Below are 19,856 nucleotides of genomic sequence, written 5' to 3'. Positions count from 1 at the left end.
GATGAATTGATGGGTGCTGACGAGTTGATGGGTGCAGCACACCAACATGGCACAAGTATACATATGTAACAAACCTGCACGTTATGCACATGTACCCTAGAACTTGAAGTATAATAATAATTTAAAAAAAGACATTTATATTCCTAGGATCTTTCATTTTTAGAGGCTTTGCTTTTCACCACATCAGACATATTAAAATATAACCACACTTCCCATATTATGTATAATTTTTGGCTATTTAATTTATGAAAGAATTTTTATAAAGTTGAGAGTTGTTATGAGTTGATAGTCTTATGGTGTGAGCTTCATTATGTTATTGTTATGATAGCTGAGATGCAGACCAGTTGGCATCTGTGTCAGTTTCCTATAGCTGCTGTAACAAGTTGGGTGGCTTAATACAATCGAACATATTCTCTTGGAATTATGCAGGCCAGAAGTCCAAAATCAATTCTGGTTGGCAAGACGACCGAATAGGAACAGCTCTAGTCTGCAACTCCCAGGGAGATTAATGCAGAAGGCAGGTAATTTCTGCATTTCCAACTGAGGTACCCAGTTCATCTCACTGGAACTGGTTAGACAGTGGGTGCAGCCCACGGAGAGTGAGCCGAAGCAGGGTGGGCATCGCCTCATGCAGGAAGTGCGAGGGCTTGGGGAACTCCCTCCCCTAGTCAAGGGAAGCCTTGAGGGACTGTGCCATGAACAACAGTGCATTCCAGCTCAGATAGTGCACTTTTCCCATGGTCCTTCAACCTGCAGACCAGGAGATGCCCTCGGGTGTCTACGCCACCAAGGCACTGGGTTTCAACTACAAAACTGGGCAGCCATTTGGGCAGTCACCAAGCTAGCTTCAGGAGATTTTTTTCATACTCCAGTGGCTATCGGAATGCCAACGAGACAGAACCTTTCACTCCCCTGGAAAGGGGGCTGAAGCCAGGGAGCCGAGTTGTCTAGCTCAGCAGATCCCACCCCCATGGAGCCCAGCAAGCTAAGATCCACTAGCTTGAAATTCTTGCTGCCAGCACAGCAGTCTGAAGTCAAACTGGGAAGCTCCAGCTTGGTGGGGGGAGGGGCATTCACCATTACTGAAACTTGAGTAGGCATTTTTCCCCTCACAGTGTGAACAAAGCCACTGAGAAGTTCAAACCGGGCAGAGCCCACCACAGTGCCACAAAGCTGCTGTAGCCACACTGCATCTCTAGACTCCTCCTCTCTGGGCAGGGCATCTCTGAAAGAAAGGCAGCAACGCCAGTCAGGGGCTTATAGATAAAACTCCCATCTCCCTGAGACAGAGTACCTGGGGGAAGGGGTGGCTGTGAGTGCAGCTTCAGTAGACTTAAATGTTTCTGCCTGCCAGTTCTGCAGAAAGCAGTGGATCTCCCAGCACAGCACTTGAGCTCTGCTAATGGACGGACTGCTTCCTCAAGTGGGTGCCTGATCCCTGTGCGTCCTGACTGGGAGAAGGCTCCCAGCAGGGGTCAACAGACATGTCATACAGGAGAAGTCCGGCTGCCATCTGGTGAATGCCCCTCTGGGATGAAGCTTCCAGAGGAAAGAACAGGCAGCAATCTTTGCTATTCTGCAGCCTCTGCTGGTGATACTCAGGCAAATGGGGTCTGGAGCAAACTCCAGCAGACTCCAGCAGGCCTGCAGCAGAGGGGCCTGACTATTAAAAGGAAAACTAACAAACAGAAGGGAATAGCATCAACATCAACAAAAGGGATGTCTACACAGAAACCCCATCCAAAGGTCACCAACATCAAAGATCAAAGGTAGATAAATACATGAAGATGAGGAAAAACCAGCGCAAAAAGTTTGAAAATTCCAAAACCAGAATGCCTCTTCTCCTCCAAAGGATCACAACTCCTCACCAACAAGGGAACAAAACTGGATGGAGAATGAGTTTGATGAATTGACAGAAGTAGACTTCAGAAGGTGGGTAATAACAAACTCCTCCAAGCTAAAGGAGCATGTTCCAACCCAGTGCAAGGAAGCTAAGAACCTTGAAAAAAGGTTAGAGGAATTGCTAACTAGAATGAAAAAAGAACATAAATGATCTGATGGAACTGAAAAACACAGCATGAGAACCTCATGAAGCATACACAGGTATCAATAGCCAAATCAATCAAGCAGGAAGAAAGGATATCAGAGATTGAAGATCAACTTAATGAAATAAAGTGTGAAGACAAGATTAGAGAAAAATGAAGGAAAAGGAATGAACAAATCCTCCAAGAAATATGGGACTATGTGAAAAGACCAAACCTATGTTTTATTGGTGTACGTGAAAATGATGGAGCCAATGGAACCAAGTTGGAAAACACTCTTCAGGATATTATCCAGGAGAAATTCCTCAACATAGCAAGACAGGCCAGCATTCATATTCAGAAAATACAGAGAACACCACAAAGATACCCCTTGAGAGGAGCAACCCCAAAACACATAATTGTCAAATTCACCAAGGTTGAAATAAAAAAAAAAGACGGAGAGAAAGGTTGGGTTACTCACAAAGGGAAGCCCATAAGATTAACAACGGATCTCTTTACAGAAAGTATATAAGCCAGAAAAGGGTGAGGGGGCAATATTCAGCATTCTTAAAGAACAGAATTTTCAGCCCAGAATTTCATATCCAGCCAAACTAAGCTTCATAAGTGAAGGAGAAATAAAATCCTTCACAGACAAGCAGATGCTGAGAGATTTTGTCACTACCAGGCCTGCCTTACAAGATCTCCTGAAGAAAGCACTAAATATGGAAAGGAACAACTGGTATCAGCCACTGCAAAAACATACCAAATTGTAAAGACCATCGACACTATGAAGAAACTGCATCAACTAACAGGCAAAATAACCAGAAAACATCATAATGACAGAATCAAATTCACACATAACAATATTAACTTTAAATGTAAATGGGCTAAATGCCCCAATTAAAACACATAGACTGGCAAATTGGATAAAGAGTCAAGAGCCATTGGTGTGCTGTATTCAGGAGACGCATCTCTTGTGCAAAGACACACATAGGCTCAAAATAAGGGGATGGTGGAATATTTACCAAGCAAATGAAAAGAAAAAAAAAAAAAAAAGAACAGGGTTGCAAACCTAGTCTCTGATTACACAGACTTTAAAACAACAAAGATCAAAAAAGACAAAGAAGGGCATTGCATAATGGTAAAGGGATCAATGAAACAAGAAGAGCTAACTATCCTAAATACATATGCACCCAATACAGGAGCACCCAGATTCATAAAGCGAGTTCTTAGAGACCGACAAAGAGACTTAGACTCCCACATAATAATAGTGGGAGACTTTAACACTCCACTGTCAGTATTAGACAGATCAATGAGACAGAAAATTAACAAGGATACTCAGGATTTGAACTCAGCTCTGGACCAAGCAGACCTAACAGATACAAAATAACTCTTCACCCCAAATTGAGAGAATATACATTCTTCTTAGCATCACATCACAGTTATTCTAAAATTGACCACATAATTGGAAGTAAAACACTCCTCAGCAAATGCAAAAGAATGGAAATCCTAACAGTCTCTCAGACCATAGTGCAATCAAATTAAAACAAGGATTAAGAAACTCACTCAAAAACACACAACTACATGGAAAATGAACAACCTGCTCCTGAAGGACTACTGGGTACATAACAAAATGAAGGCAGAAATAAATAAGTTCATTGAAACCAATGAGAACAAAGGCACAATGTACCAGACTCTCTGGGACACAGCTAAAGCAGTGTGTAGAGGGAAACTTACAGCACTAAATGCCCACATGAGAAACGGGAAAACGATCTAAAATCGACACCTTAACATCACAATTAAAAGAACTAGAGAAGCAAGAGCAAACAAAATTCAAAAGTTAGCAAAAGACAAGAAATAACTAAGATCAGAGCAGAACTGAAGGAGATAGAGACACAAAAAAATGCTTCAAAAAATCAAGGAATCCAGGAGCTGTTTTTTTGAAAATGGTAACAAAATAGACCACTAGCCAGATTAATAAGAAGAAAAGAAAGAAGAATCAAATAGACAAAAATGAAAAAAGATAAAGGGGATATCACCACTGATCTGACAGAAATACAAACTACCATCAGAAAATATTATAAAAACCTCTATGCAAATAAACTAGAAAATATAGAAGACATGGATAAATTCCTGGACACATACACCCTCCCAAGACTAAACCAGGAAGAAGTCAAATCCCTGAATAGACTAATAACAAGTTCTGAAATTAAGGCAGTAATTAATAGCCTACCAACCACAAAAAGCCCAGGACCATACGGAGTTACTGCCGAATTCTCCCAGAGGTACAAAGAGGAGCTGGTACAATTCTTTCTGAAACTACTCCAAACAATAGAAGCAGAGGGACTCCTCCCTAACTCATTTTATGAGGCCAGCGTCATCCTGATACCAAAACGGCAGAGACACACACAAAAAACAAAATTTCAGGCCAATATTCCTGATGAATATCAATGCAAAAATCTGCAATAAAATAATGGCAAACCGAATCCAGTAGCACATCAAAAAGCTTATCCATCACCATCAAGTCGGATTCATCCCTGGGATGCAAGGCTGGTTCAACATATGCAAATCAGTAAACATAATCCATCACATAAACAGAACCAATGACAAAAACCACATGATTATCTCAATAGATGCAGAAAAGGCCTTTGACAAAATTCAATGCCCCTTCATGTGAAAAACTCTCAATAAACTAGTATTGATGGAACGTATCTCAAAATAATAAAAGCTATTTTTGACAAACCCACAGCCAATATCATACTGAATGGGCAAAAGCCAGAAGCATTCCCTTCGAAAACCAGCACAAGACAAGAATGCCCTCTCTCAGCACTCCTATTCAACATAGTATTGGAAGTTCTGGCCAGGGCAATCAGGCAAGAGAAAGAAATAATAGATATTCAAATACAAAGAGAGGAAGTCAAATGGTCTCTGTTTGCAGATGACATGATTGTATATTTAGAAAACCCCATCATTTCAGCCCCAAATCTTCTTAAGCTGATAAGCAACTTCAGCAACGTCTCAGGATACAAAAATCAATATGCCAAAACCACAAGCATTCCTATACACCAATAACAGAAAAACAGAGAGCCAAATCATGAGAGAACTCCCATTCACAATTGCTACAAAGAGAATAAAATACCTAGGAATCCAACTTACAAGGGATGGGAAGGACCTCTTCAAGGAGAATACAAACCACTGCTCAACGAAATAAGAGAGGACACAAATGGAAAAACATTTTATGCTCATGGATAGGAAGAATAAATATTGTGAAAATGGCCATACTGCCCAAAGTAATTTATAGATTCAATGCTCTCTCCATCAAGCTACCACTGACTTTCTTCACAGAATTAGAAAAACTAGTTTAAATTTCATGTGGAACCAAAGAAGAGCCTGCATAGCCAAGAAATCCTAAGCAAAAAGAACAAAGCTGGAGGCATCACGCTACCTAGCTTCAAACTATACTACAGGGCTACAGTAACAAAAACAGCATGGTACTGGTACCAAAACAGATGTATAGATGAATGGAACAGAACAGAGGCCTCAGAAATAATGCCACACATCTACTACCATCCGATCTTTGACAAACCTGACAAAAACAAGCAATAGGGAAAGGATTCCCTGTTTAATAAGTGGTGTTGGGAAAACCTGCTAGCCATATGCAGAAAACTGAAACTGGACCCCTTCCATACACCCTATACAAAAATTAACTCAAGATGAATTAAAGATTTAAATGTAAGATCTAAAACCATAGAAACCCTAGAAGAAAACCTAGGCAGTAGTATTCAGGATATAGGCACGGGCAAAGACTTCATGAGTAAAACACCAAAGCAGTGGCAAAAAAAACTAAAACTGACAAATGAATCCAATTAAACTAAAGGTCTTCTGCCCAGCAAAAAAAAACTATCATTAGAGCAAACAGGTAACCTACAGAATGGGAGAAAATTTTTATAATCTATCCATCTGACAAAGGGCCAATACCAGAATCTACGAGGAACTTAAACAAATTTACAAGAAAAAAAAACCCCATCAAAAAGTGGGTGAAGGATATGACAGACACTTCTCAAAAGAAGACATTTATGCAGCCAATAAACATGAAAAAAAACCTCATTATCACTGGTCATTAGAGAAATGCAAATCAAAACCACAATGAGATACCATCTCATGCCAGTTAGAATGGTGATCATTAAAAAGTCAGGAAACAACAGATGCTAGCAAAGATGCGGAGAAAAGGAACACTTTTACACTGTTGGTGGAAGTGTAAATTAGTTCAACTATTGTGGAATACAGTGTGGTGATTCCTCAAGAATCTAGAACCAGAAATACCATTTGACTCAGCAATCACATTACTGGGTATATACCCAAAGGATTGTAAATCATTCTACTATAAAGACACATGCACACATATATATTGCTGCACTATTCACTATAGCAAAGACTTGGAATCCACCTAAATGCCTGTCAGTGATAGACTGGATAAAGAAAATGTGGAATACTCTGCAGCCATAAAAAAGGGTAAGTTCACGTCCTTTGCAGGGACATGGATGAAGCTGGAAACCATCATTCTCAGCAAACTAACCCAGGAACAGAAAACCAAATACCACATTTTCTCACTCATAAGTGGGAGTTGAACAATGAGAACACATGGACACAGGGAGGGGAACATCACACACTGGGGCCTGTCATGGGGTGGGGAGGCTAGGGGAGGGATAGCATTATGAGAAATACCTAATGTAGATGACAGGTTGATGGGTGAATCAAATCACCATGTCACGTGTACACCTTTGTAAGAAACCTGCACATTCTACACATGTATCCCAGAAATTAATGTATAATAGTAAATGTAAAAAATCAATTTCACCAGCTTAAAATCAAGAAGTTGACAGGTTTGTGCCTGCTCTGGGAGCTACAGCAGAGGATGTTCCTGGACTGTCCCAGGTTCTGGAGGCTGTTGGCATTTTCTGGTTTGTAGGTGTATCACTTCATTCATTGCCTCAATTTCCACATCACCTTCTTCTCTGTGTGATAACTTCCTCCTCTGTCTCCCTGTTCTATGGACCCTTGTGTTGGCACTTAGGACTGGCTCAGATAATCCAAGATTATCTCCTCATCTAAACATCCTTAACTTACTTCTGCAAAGACTCTTTTTTCTCAAATAGATAATATTTATGGATTCTGGAGGTCAGTGCTGGATATCTCATTCAGTCCACTACAGCATAACATTATGCTTTGTAGTTAAGTAAACTTTTATCGGTTTTGATTTAGTAAGATTTTTATTTGCGTATGCCAGTACCAATACATTTTTTCAGGTCTCAAACTTTCCTGTGAGCCCTTCAGAAGCTTTCATCCTAGGCACCTTGCTCATAATGTATAAACAACTATGATAGAGACTTGCTCCCTACTTAAAGCAAATTTGACTGAAAGAAATCGCATCACCTATAGCTAGAGCAGGTGTTTTCTTTAATTAAAAAAAAACTTTTAACTTCAGGGTACAAGTGCAGGTATGTCACATAGGTAAACTGGTGTCATGGAGGTTTGTTGTACAGATTATTTCATCACTCAAGTTTGAAGCCTAGTACTTGGGTGATGAATTACTTAGTTATTTTTCCTGATCTTCTCTTTTCTGCAACCCTCCATCCTCTGAAAGTCCCCAGGGTGTTTTGTTCTTCTCTATGTGTTCATGTGTTCTCATCATTTAGCTCCCACTTATAAGTGAGAACACGTATTACTTGGTTTTCTATTTCTGTTTTAGTTTTCTAAAATAATGGCCTCCAGCTCCATCCATGCCCCTTCAAAGGATATGATCCCATTTTTTTTATGGCCTCATAGTATTCCATGATGTATATGTGCTACATTTTCTTTTTCCAGTCTATCCTTGATGGGAATTTAGGTTGATTCCATGTCTTTGGTGTTTTTCTAAGAGGTATTTTGCAGAGGGAATTGCTAGGAGGCATTGACAAAGGAGGAGACTTCTGTCTACAGAGTCCTTGGATTTCATATTTCCGTGGCAACGAATAAGAGAATTATAGAGAGAGTGAAATACTTAATGCTAACTACAGCTCAGAAAGAGAAGCATTAAACTTTAAACCTCAAGCTTTAAGCAAATTTTTGCATTTGCCAGCTCTCAGGAGCTTACTGTGCTGCTAGGCACTATACAGAGCCCTTTTTACATACTAGTTCTACTGCTCAGACAATTTCTTCAAATGAAATATAATCTCTTCTTATAGATGAAGAAGCAAGGTACAGAGAAGCTAAATAATTTGTTCAAAGTCACCCAGCAAGTGGATGGCAGAGGCAGAATTTGAACCCAGGTCTGTCTTGCTATAAAGCCCTACTTATCTTGTGTGCACTATGCTGTATCATTTCAAAAAATGCATAAAGCACATGACAAAGAAATTAAAACTGTAGCCTAAATCACACAAAGATTACAATCAGAATAGAGACTTAACCTCTGGCACTCCAATTTAGTTTTCACTCATTCCCTGAGATAGGGAAACAATAGTCGATACCATTACTTGAACTACAGATGTGTGTGGTTATTTACATTTGATAGACTATATATAATTGATTTCATTATATAAGTGTTGATCTTTGCAACTAAACTTTTTCTGTAATCTTTAGTCTTTGAGGGTCTTGAATTAGAACTTCCTCAGATAGCATTCATATCCAAACTTAATGTATTCAGTTAATATTAACAGTCATTATCACTGCCTGTAGTGGATGAGCTAGGAAAACCCTTATCTCATATTGAAGAATTTCCCAAATGTTGGGGTCTTGTTTAATAGTTATACTTTTCTCTATACTATTTACTATAGTATTATTTACTTGATATTCTTTTATTTCCTGTGTTTTAAATTCCTACTTATTTAAAAGGCAACTATATCACTATTGTAATTAGAATATCAGCATCTCTATAAACAGAAGGTAAACAACAAGTATTAATGCAATGAAAAGGAAACAATATTTTTAAATTCTGGGTAGATGGTATTAACTGCCCATGGAAAATGTTTGGGACTTGCTTCGTTATTGTTTGAAAGGGAGATGAGCAAGTCTTTGAGAGCTGGTAAATGCACAATGGCATCAACTCCAAACTTCCTCCTTGACAAAATCTGAGGATTTAATGAAATCCTCATTTAATTCTAGCAAAAGGAGTAATGTTCTCACTAGATAATCACTATACCTATGTGTGCATTGTGAAGCACATGAACACATCTTGCTATCACCCATGACTGTCCTCCGACTTTTGGTAACAGGCTTGAAATTAAGATTCAGCATTATATGCTTCTTTGCCATCTGAAACTGGGAGAGTTTTTAATGGCCTAATCACAAGCTCCCCCCTCCTCCATCCTACTCCTGTGGATAAAGTCCTCCAGCCAAACAACACTCCTTATCAGAGGAACCAGGCACAGTGTCTGCTTATCCCTCAATAGCAGGCTTTAGTTCCCTGCCTGCAAGATTACTAAAACAAGCCAACCACGTGATTCTGCAGGAATCAAGGGTCACCTCACCCTCTTGGTTCTACAAAGCCTGCCTCCCACAACCCTGCTTGTTCACTCTATTCCCAAATGCAACTCTCCCCTACTGCCCTGAGTGGAGTGTGGTGTTCCTCCACAGTTTGTGCATCTATGTGACTGATAAACTGCTGGGATGTAATCTGCCCAGTGCTGGGTGTTGTGTGTTCTGCCATCCCTGTAAGTCCAGGGTAGGAATGCCTCCCTCACCAATGGAGTGAAGAAGAGACAATCAAAACATACTCCAGTTTGGGAAATATTGCCATCCTACAGAATGACACCCAAGCACATCATCTTCCTATTGATAGGAGCGCACTCCTTCCTTAAAGGAGCACCAGATCATCCCTGGAACAGACAGACTACAAGTGTCATTTGGGTAGCAAGTTCTTGAGACGAGGGAATCTTTTATCTCCTCAAGAGTCTTCATTTAACCTTGTGAAGAGAAACAGTGCACTTGGTTTGGCACGTCTTTGGTAGATTTTTATCTACAAGATCTGATATGAGGACTTTTTATGCAAATTATCTTTTCTTATTGCCCTGCCAAAGTAGTTTTAACTCCTGTGAGCATAACACTTAGCATTAAAAACTCTTATTTTCCAAAGATGACTGACAAAATGCTAAAAGTTGTGCTGTATGCAGTTAAGAGGATAGATTCTGGATGCTCAGGAATCAGGCTGCCTGGGTTCAAATACAAACCACTTATTTGCTGTGTGAGTTTGGGCAAATTTCTGAACCTCTCTGAGCCTCAGTTTTCCTACTAACAGTACCTTTGTCATGGGATTTCAGCGAATATTAAATGAGTTACATAGAAAGAGCTTAGAATAGTACCTGGTACACAGTAAATGTTCAAGAAATGCTAGCTATTATGATTAAAGAAGCAGCACCACAGTACACCTTTAACACCTGTTAATAACCAGAGGGAGTAAAAGCCTGAGGAACAAAGAAACTTGACATGCATATATTGATGGGAGTATGGGCATAGGGTATCATCCAAAGCTGCTGGGACACTGCAAGGGAGGTTTATAGAAGACAGAAGGCTCTGGGTGCCTGGGAAAGGAGGAAGAAATATGAAATAGGCAAAAAAGAGGGATGTAAATAAGCTTCACCGCCCTTATCATTTTCATGGAGGCTGGCTTGTCATTCCACATACTGGGCATTCAAGAAATGATGTTGGTTACAGATTTACGAGATTGACAGAATTTTATGCTGTCTTCCTTCCCTGATGCATTCTTGCATCCTCCCTTGCTTTGTAGTTTCTTCTGTGCATATCATTTTCTACTAGTTTTTAACTTCCTTAAGGGCAAGAAGTTTATCTTCTCATTTTTTTTCCCACTGAGAGTAGCACAGTACCTAGCACAAAGAACGGAGATAATCAAATATATGTTCAATTAATTGCTGTGCGTGCTAGTATGGATACTAATTGAACTTCTGTCATCAATAAACTGAAAACACCATTGTTTAAACAAAATAGAAGTTTATTAATATTTTTCTGTCATGCAACAGCTCAAAAGTAGGTGGCTTTGTTTCATGATGTCATTCAAAGAACCAGGATCCTTTATCTCATGGCTTTATTACTCCCTAGGGATTTGCCTTCATCTTGGGGTGGTCAGTGTTGTTCAGTCCAAGGAGTGAGGGAAAGAGCAGCGTAGGGGATGCAGTTTCCTTTGGGGATAGCTTCTGCCCACACACCATTGGCCAACACTCAACCACACAACCACACAACCACACAACCTCACTTAGCTGGGAGAAGTGGACTGTAGAAGAGCAGCCATTCACTCCACTAATACTCAGATATAAAGAAAGAAAGGGAGAACAATGTTGTGAAATGATTAGAAGTCTCACTTTGCTAATTCTGGAATATTCACCCAACACTTACTTTGTGTGCCTTAAGTGCTTCTTAAGAAGAGAGATTAGATGGGAATGGAGAGGATGAGAATCTTCACTCCAGCACCCTCCTGACATAAGGAGGCTTTGTGTGCCTCAGCCTCTGAACCAGGACCTCTGTGACTGACACCCATCTTTCTAGGAAGTCACAGATCCTCAGATGATTTTTGGTCTGAGGCCAAATGGCATGTGCCATCCATACCTTGAAAGCATTTTTTTCCCCACGAAAGAAAATGTAAAGGGAAGGGGAGCTGGAATGTTAAGCATGGTGTGATCCTTCAAGAAATAAATGTGCATATTTTTGTTTCTGATGCAGTCCTACCAAATATAGAAAGCATTTCAGAATTCTCTGAGAGCAATCCTAGATTGGAATGTAAATGTAGAAATCATTTTTAGCACCAATAGACAGACACATAAATGTGAATAGTCTTTCTAATTCAGGAGTTTTCCATTTTCAAGTCATGAAAACTTTGCAATTAAAAAATTTTGAAGCATGAATCAAATGACTAAATTTTACTGATGTAAATGTACAAAGTAAATGACAATAAAACTAAGAGTCCATGTTTGTGGACAATCCATGACCGTAGGATAGTCAGTTGGAGGTTTTAGAGTTGGAATAACTTTTCTCTTCTTTCTTTCTTTTTACCTGATTCATGCAATTCAATTATAAGGCAGTCTGCCTGTACGTGGTCATAAGGACTTTCTGTGCTCATTTTTTAGCTTCTTAATTATACTTGAGGATAATTGCCCTAATATAGTATATAAATGGGAGTGGAATTGTTGAGTTGGGAGAATAGAAAATAACTGATTTCAGAAATAATATTCTTATGAAATGTAATCACATAAAAATTTGAATAATATTACACACATACACACACACATACTCACATTATCTTTAAAAAATATTACTTAAAAGTCTAGGGTTATTCTTTAGCTGAATCTCTTTGAGCTTGTGGTTAGAATAATTGGAGTACTGTTATTCACCCTGATATGATTTCTCCATGTATGTACCCAAACAACCAGCAGTTGAAGGGATAATGCTGTGTTCACAGACTCTGCAGCCTGGGATCACAGGACGCTGACAGAAAGCTGCATTTCTGTAAAGCAATCTTTCCTTCTGAAGGCATCTTTCCCCTCTGATGGGTCACTCTCGGGCAGCTGCTTGTGCAGGTCTTAGCATAGCTGCCTCCTGTTACTGAAGTGTCAGCTCTTCTTAAAGAAGCTCACTGTGACTATTTTTCTTAAAGTCACTCTTTACCTTACCCCAGGCACTTGGTGATATCACCATTGGATTGTCCTCTCTGTCTCTGCTTCCATTAGACTGTGAACTTGGTGGCAGGAACCATATCTGTAGGGCATAGCTATGTCTCGTGTGCCTAGAACAGTGCTTGGCACTGATCAAGTACAGGATAATTGTTGGTTGAATAAACAAATGATCCTTGATTGTGATTTATACTTCATCCTGGTGACTTTTACTTTACTATATCTTCACAATAAAAAGTGTGATTATTGTAAATAGTACATTTATTACTTAGGAGATGCAGCTGCTGAAGGAGAGGCCCAGAGAGCTTAGGCATTATTCCCAAGGCACACAGGATGTGTGGAGCTGGAATCACAGGCCAAGTCCTTCCTAATCTAGGACTCCTTCTCTTTCAGCTCCCTCAAGTTGCTGCCCAATCTGATGTGAATCCAGTGATGTAAGGTATGTGAAAATACCTTGGAGAATATAATGGATTACGGAGGAGATATCTTTACTGTATTTTTGAGTATACAAAATTCCCACCATTGAAAATAGTTATTTAATGGCAAAGTGGTTTCACCCTCTAAGTAGAAATAGAGATGCTGTCAGGGTACTCATTAGAAAAAAACTATACTGAGACAATGCCTTTCTGTAGCAATGTAGCTTAGCGTGGGCATTAATAAATTGGTTCACAGTTGTGTGAGCTTGCAACTGATATTTCTAGTGATCTGAAACAAGTGTGGAGAAGGTGATGAGTAGAATTTAGTGTAGTGTTTTGCTTAATCATTGATTTAAATGCATTTTATATTTTGAAATCATCACAAATTTACAGAAAAGTTGCAAGAAAATACATAGACCTTTTTTCTAGAAGTTTTGAAAGAAGGTTTCCAAGTAGATGTCCCATCATTTCCAAATACAGTAGTATGTATTTCCCACAAAAATGACATGTCTTACATAACCACAATACAACAATTAAAATAAGAATATTAATAGTTGTACATTATTTCCATTGAGTTTTAGACCTAATTTAAGTGTCTAATATCCCCATAGCAAAATAATTTTATAATTGAGTTTGTATTTCATTTTAAATTTTCTCTAGAAACCTTGGAAAGAACCATTGTCCAAATAAATTACAAATAATTGACTTTTTTGGTGGCAAATTAGTTTTGGCCACCTTACAATTATATATGGTCACTTAGATGTAGAAGAAATAAAAGTCTGATGGTTTTAATATTCCTTAATTTATTCCTTAATATATTTTAACATTTTGACAGAACTGAAGGCACCCGTACTCACCATGAGCTTGTCTGACTGCCACTCGTGTGAGGACCTTCTTCAGAGTATTCTTTATGCAACAGTTTCTGTCGTCTCCTCAAGACAGTTCTGCTAGTGCCAGAGACTAGTCTGAACTGAGGGCTTCTTACTTTCTCAGGAACAAACAGAGAACCCCAGCCCCCACCCCCAATCCCTTCCATGTCCATCTCCCTTAGCTGGTCATGTGCTCTGTCAGCAGGTTTTAAGCAAACAGTAAGTTTTTGTTTTGTTTTGTTTTGTTTTGAGGCAGAGTCTCACTCTGTCACCAGGCTGGAGTGCAGTGCTGCGATCTTGGCTCACTGAAACCTCTGACTCCCTGGTTCAAGCGATTCCCCTGCCTCAACCTCCCAAGTAGCTGGGACTACAGGTGTGCACCACCATACCCAGCTAATTTTTGTATTTTTAGTAGAGACAGGATGTCACCATATTGGCCAGGATGGATTCGATCTCTTGACCTCGTGATCCATGAAGCAGCCTTAGAATAGTCATGCTATCTAAGGCAGATAAATTACTGGAATGTAGTTCTATTACTTAATATAGCATGCAAGAACTTAACACCTGTTTCCATTCATTCCCCCCAAGTAAGCAGAATTCTACTGAGAAAAGAGTATTGTGTTTTTTTTCTAATTACAAGAATGAAATTAGTAGTTATATTTTATTTAGATAGTATGGAAAAGCAAAATAAGTAAATAGATAAAAATGTTTGCAAGACATAATCTTAGTAAACATAAATACGTACTATAACCTGTTTTATTTACTTAGGAAAAAGTCATTAATTATGTCCTATATTATTGACACGTCATACATCAGAATTTCCCAAAGTTTGTTCTAGTGCATTGAAGTTGATAATGGAATAAGTGAGGGAAATGCAGTATCCTGTACTTCCTTAAATAAAGTAAGCTGTTTAATTTGCTTTAACTTGGTGTTTCCCAAACTACTGTCCATAGGACTGACTTTTGATCAAAATCTTTTAACACACTTTGATAAATACTCTTATTTCTAAACCATGTAATTTAATGACTTTGGAGCATGTAATCTGAATTGATGGGTGCTGATGAGTTGATGGGTGCAGCACACCAACATGGCACATGTATACATATGTAACAAGCCTGCATGTTGTACACATGTACCCTAGAACTTAGAGTATAATAATTAAAAAAAAAAAAGAATTAATTCAGATCCAAATAGCAGAAGATTCAATCACAGTAGTTCCACCAGATAGTTTATTTTTCTCATATCATAAGAAGTGAGGCTGTGGAGCAGCCTCACTTGTGGTGTCATAGGAGCTCTTTCCATCTCATTCCACCATTTTAAAATTTCTACTTCACTGTTGTAAAATACCTGCTACACCTCCAGGTATTAATTACCTAGTCTAGGCAAGAAGAAAAAGGAAGGGGTCAGGAAGACTGATGGAGGGGCCAAAGGGAACGGCAGCCTTTGACCAGACTGTCCCTTAAAAATCAATCATATTTCTCAGAAATCTCACCAGTAACTTCTACCCATGCCTCACTGGCCAGCTCTGGGCCACTTGATTACCCTGAGCTACAAGCATGTCTGGGAAAGTGAGTGCTTTAGCTTTCCAGCCTCTGCAATTGAGGAGGTCAAGAGATGGGTGTAGGGAAGAGCCTTTGGATAGACAAACCACCACATTTGCCTCTACCCATTCCCTTGACTACTCAACATTCCCAGGCCCTTGTTCCTCATCATTGCTGGTCTCTCCCCTTTCCAGTGAAGAGCACACCAAAGTTTCATTCAGTTACCACATCCAGCTTGAAATTCAGGACCTCTGTGTGATATGCTGTCTTATTTGTCAAGTCTAACTGTAGATTATGTTCTAGTGACCCATAAGTCAAAAGATAAATTATCTGTCTTCAATGTGTACAACATACAATGAGAGAGAAAGAATTTTCATATAGGAAAAAAACTGTGATAATGGCAAACAAAAATGAGTTTCTATCTGTAAAAAATAGTAAATCTTGTTTGTTAAGAATTGCAGGGACAGGCCAGGCCCAATGATTCATGCCTGTAATCCCAGCACTTTGGGAGGCCCAGGTGGGTGGATCACCTGAGGTCAGGAGTTCAAGACCAGCCTGGTCAACACAGCAAAACCCTGTCTCTACTAAAAACATAAAAATTAGCTGGCCATGGTGGCGGGCACCTGTAATCCCAGCTACTTGGGAGGCTGAGGCAGGAGAATCACTTGAACCTGGGATATGGAGGTTGCAGTGAACTGAGATCACACCATTGCACTCCAGCCTGGGCAATAAGAGCAAAACTCCATTTAAAAAAAAAGAATTGTAGGGACCATCGTACTTAGAAGGGACTGCACTTCTTGGTTAACCAAATTGGCAGTTCCTAGTTCTGCCACAGCGAGGTTCCTCATTGTTCATTGTCCTCCATAAACACAGGGAAGATGACTTTCTGGGAGGCTACACATCTTTTTCAGGTCCTTCCCAGTGGTACAAGTTTAAGGAACCCTAATCCAGCTTTATGGATTAAGTACTCACAAGGTTACCATTAGCCAGGGCTGGGATTCCTCTGTAACCACAGTTTCTTTAAAAATTTAGCTTTCTTGTCTATTTTCTCTGGATTAATTTCATGTGTGAAAAATCATAGCCAAAGAACTTGCATGTGGCGGCAGGCCCCTAAGTCCATCCTTCTCTCCTTTAGATAAAGTCATTATTACCTTAAGGCAAGGAGGAAAACAGTCTCTATTGGGGCACCTCATGTCTCTCATTTGGAAATAATCTTCTTGCCCAAACTCACACTTCTGTCTTTGCCTCCAGATATACCCCATATCCTGGCCATGCCCTGGCTAAAATATCCCCCCTACTTTTTCTACAAACCTTGCTCTCCTCTTTTATGTACATGCACAGGTCTGGTTTTAATAAGAGAAAATGCAACCTGAAATCAGTAGGCTAAGAAGAAGAAAATGGTTTAAGTTTTATCCCACTGCTTCCCTCCAACATTCTGTTTCTTATCTCCCTTCCATACCTTAGATGACATTTTAGGCAGAGCCCCACATACCTATTGGCTTCAGCTCTTAAATAGCAGTCATTTTTGTTGACTCTAAATTTCACCAAAGGCATTAAAAAGTGCAGTACAGTTAATATTTCAATACCACCTGCAATTAAAAATGTTCCTCCTCCCCAATACTTTCTGTCCTGACTTTTGGCCTGGAGGCTGCTATGGAAAGAGGGACCATGTCTGTTTTTCATTCTTCCTTCACTCATACACTTTCCTGCTGCTGCCTTCAGGAACCAGGAAGTTGAAGTTTAGGGAAGAGAAAGGAAAAATTAAAGGAGCAGTATAGAGTTGCATCTGCCTGGAGCTGTGGTGATAGGATAGTTGGTGTCTTCTGTTGCCTTTGAGGGAGGCAGTGCACAAACACTTGGCCTGTTGTGAACTCCACAGATGTACCCTCTGAAACCCTAGTGCAGCTCACTCATTCTACAAGTGACATGTTTGAATGAGATCTACTTCAACAGCTTATGCTTAACTACTTTCTGTGCTATCACTTAACTGACAGGAAGAAGTACACGCATCTTCCACCACTAAATGGTGGCAATATAACTTGCCCAACTGTTGGCCACTTTCTTTTTGCTCTGCTCTTCTCTACCACTGCAGCATTTCTTCTGTCTTTCGCATTCTCCATGTGGGAGACAGACATCAGTCTCTATGTTCTTGTAATTCTTACATTCATGGGGATCTATGTGATACTTTTTCCTCTTTAGCTCTCTCAGCATGTTTTTCTCCTCTCTAGTGAAAGCGCCTAGACTTGCATTTCTGTGGTTTGGCAAATAGGAGTGAGGTGCTCATCTCTTCTTCCGTCTCTAACAGAGGTCATGGGGATTCTCTAATAGGGGTCTTTGTAAGGGAAATCTTCCCTTTTATGACTGAGGGAGAGGAAAGAAGACTGCCACTCACATCTCCCTGATGCTCCCTCTATGAATTCCCTTCTTGCAGCCCCCATTTTGAATGTCAATTTTCCTCTCATAGAGCCTAGAAAGAGTGATGATCACAATACTGGGATGACTTTTTTTCTAATATATTGCATGGAAATTGTAAAGAGTGATCTCTTCAAAGACTGTAGGTCCTTATCACTAATGTTCTTAACTGCAGGGGTTTAGTCAAAAATGCCAAGACCCCCAGGGAAAGTCCCTTTTAACACCCAATGAATTTTACTGAGTGTTTTCTATATACTAGGCATTGCACTCAGGCATTGTATAGATTCTTTCATTCTCATAACTCTATGGAGTGGATATTAATATTCCATTGTACAGATGAGAATATTGAGGTTTAGTTGAAGTGCTTATTCAAAGTTGCACAGCTGACAAGTGTCTGAGCTGAAATTCAAAGCTCAGCAGTCTGATCCCAGAGCCAAGACCATTAAAACTAAGCTATCTTGTCTCCCTTTCTGTGTAAGCCCTCTGCATCCAATAAGAATTCTGTATTAGATAAAGTGATAATTCTCTTGCTGTAATCTCTCTAAGAAAATCCAGGGGAATCATTAGATTAGGGGTTGGACTATTTTTGTAAAGAAAGTTGAATTGGAACACACCCACACCAATCTGTTTATGTAGTCTATGGCTGTTTTCATGCTATAGCTGCAGGGTTGGGTAGTGCGACAGAGGCAGTATGGCCTGTAAGCTGAAAATATTGCCTATCTGGCTCTTTACAGGACAGGTCTGAAGCCTGTTCTAAATAATTAAGGAAGTTAACTCCAGCTCTGCAATTTACATAGTCTATTATGCCACTTCAGGTTGTGTCCCTGTTAGCTATGTGTTTGCTCCCTGGGGTCTTTGTGAATATTAGCTGTGCAAATCTAAAATCTCCTCATTTGGGTTGTGCAAATCTAAAATCTCTCAGACTTTTAACAGACTTTTTAAGCTGAGAGTTGACTATGTGTTAGGTTGTACCATATGAAGTTGCCAATATCTGACTACCTTTGATCTACAAAAATGGTAATTTCATATGTTTTAACCAAAATATTATGTAGTTTTCAAATGAAACAGACATAGGGTTTGAATTCTGTGCTCTTCACTTATCAGAGACATGACTTTGGAATACTTATTTAACTTCCCCAAATCGCTATCTCCTTACCTATACAATAAAGAATAGTAACTTCTCTCTTCTCAGAATTGGTACGAGAATGGCGAGTATTATATAAAATATTTAGCTGGAAATAAAAGTTCTTAATAATCTATAACTGAGTTTTTATTGCTGTTTATTATCATTATCAAGAAGGTGTAGATCAGGGAACCCCTTTCATAAGATGTTATGAGGTCTGGCCTTGCTGGGGGCAATTTACCTGCCTCTGTGTATACAGATTTTCCCTAGGATTCTCCTTACCATATTTCCTCATAGACAGATCCCATACATGGAAATAGTTAGCTCCAGTCTAGGAGACATGTATTCTCAGAGAAATCTAAAATTGATATGCTTTGGCTGGGATGGTAGTAGTGAGTACATGTAAATGAGATGGGTGACCTCTACCATCCGAAGCAAAATACAGGATATTGAGAAATAGTTTTAGAATTGACTAATTAGGTCATGATATCTCACCTCAAACTGATGTTTTTTCTCTTTCTCGTCTAGTGGGTTGAGCCTCTTTTCTATAAACTCTCTCCTTCCTGTTCAACTAAAGACTGGAACACTCATTTATTGTCACTCAATTTATTTGCACTCAGGAGCAGAAAAACTGTTAAACTGCCAATAACAGCTACTGATACACCCTGGCTCCTTCAATCTAAGGCAGTTCTATTCTAGATTAAATATAAAATTGATCTGTCTTGTCTGGAGTGGTGGTGATGGGTACACGTGAAGAAGAATTGGTCTTCTAAAATGTAGAGGAGAAGCCAGAGCTTAGAACTCTTATGCTAAGTACAA

At 39.5% G+C, this 19,856-nt stretch overlaps 1 long non-coding RNA gene across 1 annotated transcript in view; it reads right to left on the bottom strand.

The window, feature by feature from the left end:
• The window catches only part of LOC108515823 (uncharacterized), a 50,118-nt gene extending 30,482 nt beyond the window's left edge, over window positions 1-19,636 (bottom strand). Inside the window, exon 1 of the long non-coding RNA XR_001881642.1 lies at window positions 19,533-19,636. This is a non-coding gene — a long non-coding RNA (uncharacterized LOC108515823). The remainder of the gene's footprint in view (window positions 1-19,532) is intronic.
• Between the last annotated feature and the right edge of the window lie 220 nt (window positions 19,637-19,856).

Source organism: Rhinopithecus bieti, unplaced genomic scaffold (assembly GCF_001698545.2).
Source record: "Rhinopithecus bieti isolate Rb0 unplaced genomic scaffold, ASM169854v2 scaffold_35319, whole genome shotgun sequence".
NCBI lineage: Eukaryota > Metazoa > Chordata > Mammalia > Primates > Cercopithecidae > Rhinopithecus > Rhinopithecus bieti.
This window is presented reverse-complemented; position numbering and strand designations above follow the sequence as displayed.